Source organism: Cyclopterus lumpus, chromosome 24 (assembly GCF_009769545.1).
Source record: "Cyclopterus lumpus isolate fCycLum1 chromosome 24, fCycLum1.pri, whole genome shotgun sequence".
In the NCBI taxonomy this organism is placed as follows: Eukaryota; Metazoa; Chordata; class Actinopteri; order Perciformes; family Cyclopteridae; genus Cyclopterus; species Cyclopterus lumpus.
The window spans coordinates 4,433,864-4,439,863 of NC_046989.1; the positions used below are offsets into that span (position 1 = coordinate 4,433,864).

Sequence of the window (6,000 nt, forward strand, 5' to 3'; positions counted from 1 at the left end):
ATTTCCTGTCTTTGAAGCGCGCCGGCTGCTTTTCGGATTTAAGAGAAATCAGAGAGAAAATGCGTTTTCGCTGTATTGTAATAAATAAAAAAAACAAGGCTGCTTGAACATTACGGATTATTAGAATGCTGTTTTAGACTTTAATCTTACTGTAGAAAAGGCTCCTCTGTTGGCCCCGTCACCAACATTACAGCTCCAATTTGTTTGTGTCAAATCATCACGATGTCTAGTTTAGTCTTCTAGGTTAAGATCTGTTAAAAGGGGTCAGCGCTGCTGTGGTGTTCAACTATTTAGTATTTCTTTTGTTGATGTGTGTACATCATCTGCTCAATCAGTAACAGCTGTGGTTGTTAGATTATTTCAGCAGAGATCACAATTGTGGGAGGAAGCTCACACGGTTCTTTCTCTTTCCGTTGTTTTTTTTTTGTTATTGTGTGTTCTTTGGACACCTTTTATCTATCTCGCCCTGTTTTTACCGGATCAGGTGCTGACACAGATAGGCAGAGGCAGACAACAGCAAGGTGTTTTTTCTTGTATATTTTCTACTGCTTTGACATTAGCTGGGCTCTAAACCAGTTTAAACCTATGTCGCCTGGGTTAAATTCACACGATCGCCGTATCCTCAGAAGATGCGGTTTGAACCGCACCGGTGGTTTTTGTCTGAACCCAGCTGCTGTTTCCTGTAGACCTAGATTCCGTAGAGTGCCCGTGTCTGCAGTTTGACTGGTTTAAAGGGTCATGAACATCATAACGTTCATTTATGCACCTCAGATCATTTTTTTTCATCTCTAAAATGTGTAATCTTTTACCATGAACAAGATATCAAGGGGCAAACTGAGTCTAAAGGTGTCCCGCTTTTAGATGTTACGATAACATGGGTTCTCTTATGAACATACCAACCAGTTATTAAAATGTCAAAGTTAGACAAATGATTCATAGTTCCCCCCGTGGGTGTAGTGCTGGCTAGTACCGTCTCCTTGATCCTGGATCAGTCTATTGAAAGGAAACACTGGGGGCAAATGAGTTTTTACACATCAGCCTATTTTATTTATACGTGCGCTTTTGATCAGAATATATTAGGTCGAGGTTCTGAGTTGGGAAATAACTAAGAGAGTCCTCACAAATCCTCTTTCATTCTGAAAGCAGCTAGAGACGATCCCTTTCACCTGAGCTCACCTGCTCATTAATGTCACAAACAAACGGCAGGTGGGCCCAGCAAACCGGAGAGGGCAAGAACACAACAAGCAGGGAGCAAATAGAAACGCAGACATCTGGAACCAGAGGTGGAAACAAACAACACCCCTTCTTCAAATGGTCACGACAAAGATATTACATGTCTTTCTCCTTCGATGCTCGACAGGCTACGCTTGACAAAACCTCTACAAATAATGGACTCGAGTGTCAACGCAGCAATACTCGCGGGTGCGGTATCGTGTAATGAATCGGAGCGCGTGGGTTAACATTTTGATTTGAGACGCTGGCCTGTGGTGGAGAGAATCGTGGGCGTAAAAAACAGAGCGTTGTCTGTGTCAAGACGCCCGTTAGCGAAGCACTTACAAGTTAACTCTGACATTATGGGAAAACTACCTTCTTTCATAGCCACAGTCGGATGAGAAAATCCATCGTGAGTTTTAATATCTCCGCTCGCCACGGAGAGAAATCCCAAGTCGCTGTTGAAATCGTTTGCTTTGCTTTCGGTTGTGTCCGTTGTATAATATATATATGTGTATATATATGTGTATATATATATATATATATATATATATATATATATATATATATATATATATATATTTAACTGTCTTTTGTTTTTGGTCCTGAAAGAAAAAGGTCCTGTCCAAAAGCACGATGGATAATTCTTGGTCCAGCCATCCAACCGACTGTAACTTTCGGATGTTTTTCTTCCCCAGTCAGGCCATACATGGTCAAACGAGGAGCACCTGGCCAACACACGGTCAAGCTGCACAATGAAAACCGTCACATACGTTTTATCTCGCGCTCTAACTCCGACCAGCTGCTCAAGATAAACACTTGAGCAAAGAAACGATGTTCGGTTCTGCTTCTGAGGCTCGAAAAAGGAGAAGGAGAAGAACAATTATGGGAAGCGGAATAGTTTAAATAGTTTAAGTAAGCCATTTTTTTTCTTTCTTTCAGTTCAGCTTGTGTGTTGGCCAATCATTCATAACAGCTGGAACAGAGCTGCTGGGACTCAGGGTTCAGTGGAGCCCATTGGCTAATAGACCAGTGCCTGATTTATTATTATTCGCTATTATCTAAAAAAAATGTTGCAATGGTGATGTTAATACTACGTCTAGTGGGCCATAAAGTATAATTTAAAAGTGAATCTAGATCACGTTGAGAGATTGCAGAGACGCAGTTCTTTTCATGAGCCCGGAGGAGATGCTCGTTTCTCCATGAAGTCAAAACGTGGACTCGAATAGGTTGGATGGGGGGGGGGTCGGGTTTTGAAATTAGTGCACGATTATGGTGCATCGGGAGGCATGAACCCCCGGCCTGTTTGCGACCTCAGTTTCCTGGGCTTTCTCCTGGTTGGGAAAGAGCTGCAAAATGTGTTTTTTTCCTTAATACCTGTTGTGGATTATGCATTAAAGCAGAGCCACGTCAGCTGTGCCTCTCGGTGTGTCCCCAGTCAACCTTTCCACCGCTGGCTGACTGATGTACCGGTAGCCTAATTTCAGTTTATGAGGCGTGGGACCGCTGGGTGTTACCCTCGCTGCCATTTTAGATGAGGAGGCTGGAAACGGTGCGCCTCATCTCTCGTAATTATCTCGTCGTCAGGGGTCGGACAGGGGGGGGGGGGGGGGGGGGCTCGGACCTTGAATCGTCCGGAGGGGGGCGGGGGGGGGGAGTGCTCAGAGGCCCGATGCGGCCTGCCGGGGGCGACGACGACCTCGCAGAAACCTCCCGGCGTGCGCCGCGCCGCAATTGGACGGATTTCATCCCGCTGAGGAAAATGTTATCTAACAGCAAAGAGTGGCGGAGATCTAGGCTAACGTCAGCCAGGACAGCGCAGCCCAATTAGTCCAAATTAGATGTGCGATTTCGTCGTGTCATTACTTTTTTTTAAAATCCGGGTTTATTCATAACATCCTTCTCCGATGTGGTATTAAATAATCTAGACAGGGTGCAGCCTATTTACACTAGCCTGCTCTCTGTGGGTTGTGTTACTGGCACCGTGCCCGGCCTCAGTTCTTAATCTCCACAGGAAGTTTGCATCTGTGTTTTCATCCCCCTGACAGGATGTGTGTGTGTGTGTGTGTGTCTGTGTTATGGTCCCCTGGAAGGACACCACAGATGGTGGAGGGCCGGGGTTTTGATAAAGTTGGCTCCTCTTCTCGTACATCACCGGGCGTATCGACGCGGCCGGTGTCCTGAAAACCAGCCCGGGACTTTGAGATGGAGAGGCCTTTTTTTTTTTTTTTACAATAATAAAGTTTTTTTTGTGGTATAAAGATAATCTGAAGAAGGCTGAAGGCCATCCAGACCATTTTAGGGTGGTTTGTTGACTCACTACGAGCACGTCGCCACCGCACTGAAGCCCAAACGGTGGCCACCAGTCACAGTTTTGTCACATGAGATATCGACCAGAACGAGGATCATTCTAAATTGGGGGGGGGGGGGGGGCTGTAATCGAGGCCGAGGATACGGTTACTACTGACAGCAGAAATTGAAGAAGGAAAAAAAATAAAAAAATCGATGGTCTTCCCGAACTCCCACATGGACCCTGTGGCGTACGGCAGACGACACTCACAGAAGTTTTTTTTCCTTCTTCTCATTCTTTTGGTTGGTCCGCCCTCTGTTTACAGAGTCATCGTATCTTGTTTTAATGAACCGGGGGGGGCGGGGGGGGGGCAGGGGCGGGGGGGGGGGGGGGGGGGGGGGGGGGGCGGGATGAGCTCTTATTAGCTGCCGTGTAATTGTGATTCTGAATCCTAATGACATCCCACAGACGGCTCAATAGCCTATCTCTGCCCACTCGGCGAGTAGTTTTCTGTCGCCCCCGTTGAGGTTGTCTCTGATGTGTGTTCCTGACATCAAAAGCAGCCCCCCCCCCCCCCCCCCCCCCCCCCCCCCCCCCCCCCAGCCTCTGTCACACACAGCTGTTTCACTCGTCCATCTCCCCCTGACCCACCACTGTTCTGTTGTGTCTCTGTCACTCTCTCTCCTAACCTCTCTATTCCATCTCTCTGTCTCTCACCCCTTCCAACCTCTCATTGACTTTATTTTCTCTTGCCTCTCTCTCTCTCCTATCGGACTCTTTTATCTCTTTCTCCCCATCACGCACTCGTTGTCCCCCCCCCGCCCCACCTTTTGTCATCTCACCCATCACCATCTAGTTTCCCTCGGGGGGGGGGGTTTTGTCCCCCGGGAGGTAAAATGGAAACAATATTTGAAATGTGGGACATGCAGGTGGATATTTTCTCAGATAACATTTTTTTTTTTAGAAACTAAATTAAATGCCACGCCCAAATGGAAAGTGTGCGATTGTTTGGAATCTATGTAATATGTTTATCAGCTATCATCATGAAGGAATCTTGGCCCTGAAACCCGTCCAAATCTAAATCACAACTCTCAATATGACTTATTACCAGCTGACTGCACACCGTATGCCACGTTCACCCTCCAGCCCGACACATTTGAGGCTGACGTAAGGAGAGCCTGTATTTGGTTGGTGACGTCAACAATATTACGGTTTCCTGTCAGCAGCCCCTCCCACTCCCCGAGCTATAAATCTAGCATGATGCTACACATTCAGGTGAATCAAGTGCTTTTTAATGTGTTTTGAAGAGGAGTGCAGTGCCCTTCTCGACTGTTTTAGGTTAAGTGCAGACTTAATGGAAAAATTCCACCCTCAAATACTCTTTAAGTGTCAGACATGCTCAACAAGTTCTCCAGTGAGGATGTGGTGGGCCCACGTTCCCTCAACCTCAACACACTACAGCTCCATTTCGTTCTGGCGTAGTGAGCTGCTGGTGGAGATTCTGATCCTTTTTTTTTTTTTTTTACAGTGAATGACTCCCTTTTGTAAATATCTAGAAGATGCTTCACTGCACGGCCCGGTCACAAAATGGGGGACGGCAACTGGAGCAACGACCAAGATAAATGTTTAAAAAACATTTTTTGAAAAAATAACTGTGAGGCTGAATAAGATATGTGCTCCGAGAGGTCGTGATGTTAAACCAGCTGCTTTGCTGCTTAAATCAAGTGATTGTGACTATGAGCCAGATGTATGACTGCCTTGATGGATTGGTTTCTACTTTTAGAAAATGTCCATCAATGTGCACTCTGTCCGAGGCTAGACCCGAATGAATGGGTCATGACCCTGTTTTAAAAATCACATCATCCAAAGTAATTATGCCGTTAGCCATGTATTATAATGTAAACACATTTCTGTTCACCATTGAACTGCAGCAAAAGTGTTGCACGTCTCACAAGTAAAGTTGTGCTTATTTTACTTTGTACACAAGGTTGTTACATTGCTGTGGATGCACGTATCAGTTATTAGTGTAATGAACTCTTATGGGCAATCACGGTACATTCATATCATTTAGTATATAACTTTAAAAAGCATGTGCGGTTGCTCCTGAACCCTGTTGGGTTGTTTCATTGGCCGAATGTTTTTACCGAACACAGCGGATCTCAATGAAAGCCAACAAACAACTTTTGTAACGCTGCGTCGTGTTTATCAGCACGCGTCCTCCTTCAGGGAAAACTGGACCAATTGTTTATTATCTGTGATTTCAGTACGTGTCAACAAAACATTTCAAGTTCATGAACATTGTTTACCCCCAAAAAAGATGCCCCAAATCTTGCGTATCAGATCTTGTTTGTTGATGAATGGTTTTAAGTGGAGTTTTAAGTGGAGTACAGTGTCTATAAAGAGGGAAAGAAGAAGACACGCTCTGTGTGTGTTTACGTTGGGCGTGTCCTCCATGTTCTCGTAGGACGCGTTCTCCATGGTCTAGTAGGACGCGTTCT

General features: G+C 45.5%; 1 protein-coding gene across 3 annotated transcripts in view; it reads left to right on the plus strand.

The window, feature by feature from the left end:
- LOC117727266 (1-phosphatidylinositol 4,5-bisphosphate phosphodiesterase beta-4-like) overlaps positions 1-6,000 on the plus strand; it is a 48,904-nt gene that overhangs the window by 19,471 nt on the left and 23,433 nt on the right. The gene's annotated exons all lie outside the window — the stretch shown is intronic.